At 39.6% G+C, this 670-nt stretch overlaps 1 long non-coding RNA gene across 1 annotated transcript; it reads left to right on the top strand.

The window, feature by feature from the left end:
• Positions 1-11: 11 nt before the first annotated feature.
• LOC106322137 lies at positions 12-670 on the top strand. The gene is made up of 2 exons (XR_001266254.1): positions 12-126; positions 308-670. It is a non-coding gene; the product is annotated as an uncharacterized LOC106322137 (long non-coding RNA).

Genomic DNA, 670 nt, shown 5'->3' on the forward strand with positions numbered 1-670 from the left:
CCTTTCTCGGTGGCTCCATAACCATGATCGTAAGGCACGCGCCGCACCACAAACAGAGGGAACCTAAACCTGACAACTACACTGTCGCTCTCCGTAAAGCTCTCATGTTCTTCAACGCTCAGAAATGTAAGCTCAACAAAACAAAAGTACTAACAGTTAATCTAGACACTCAGTTATGTTTTGTCATGTCTTAATCTAATGTCTTATCACTTTATCAGGGCTTTGGAGACTGATTTAATAAATTTTTTTTTACCAATTTATAGATTTATATTTATATAATTTTCTTTAAAAATTTTGGTGCCTTCAGGGATAGCCCATGTTAACCTATCTTGATCATGTTACCAGCCACGAAATGGCTCGGAAAGCTAGTGCCTTCAGGGATAGCCCATACTGTGGCGTACCTAGCTGGGATAACAAGCTTCCCGGAGCTCAGGTTAGTTCTCTTTTTGGAAAAAAATTGTAGTTAATGATGTTGTGACGGACTAGATGCCCTCGCTCTACTAAAGCCAAATGTACGTCACAATTATTAACTCCTAGCTTAGTATGATATTGTCTGTTTTGAGCATAAGTCTTCACGAAGAAGCTTCTTCGAAAGCGAAAAAGCCAAAAGTTGTTCTTCGTCTTCTTCAAGATGAGAGGCTGATCAAGAAGAAGAAACTGAGGAACCAAA

This window comes from Brassica oleracea, unplaced genomic scaffold, assembly GCF_000695525.1.
Source record: "Brassica oleracea var. oleracea cultivar TO1000 unplaced genomic scaffold, BOL UnpScaffold07863, whole genome shotgun sequence".
NCBI lineage: Eukaryota > Viridiplantae > Streptophyta > Magnoliopsida > Brassicales > Brassicaceae > Brassica > Brassica oleracea.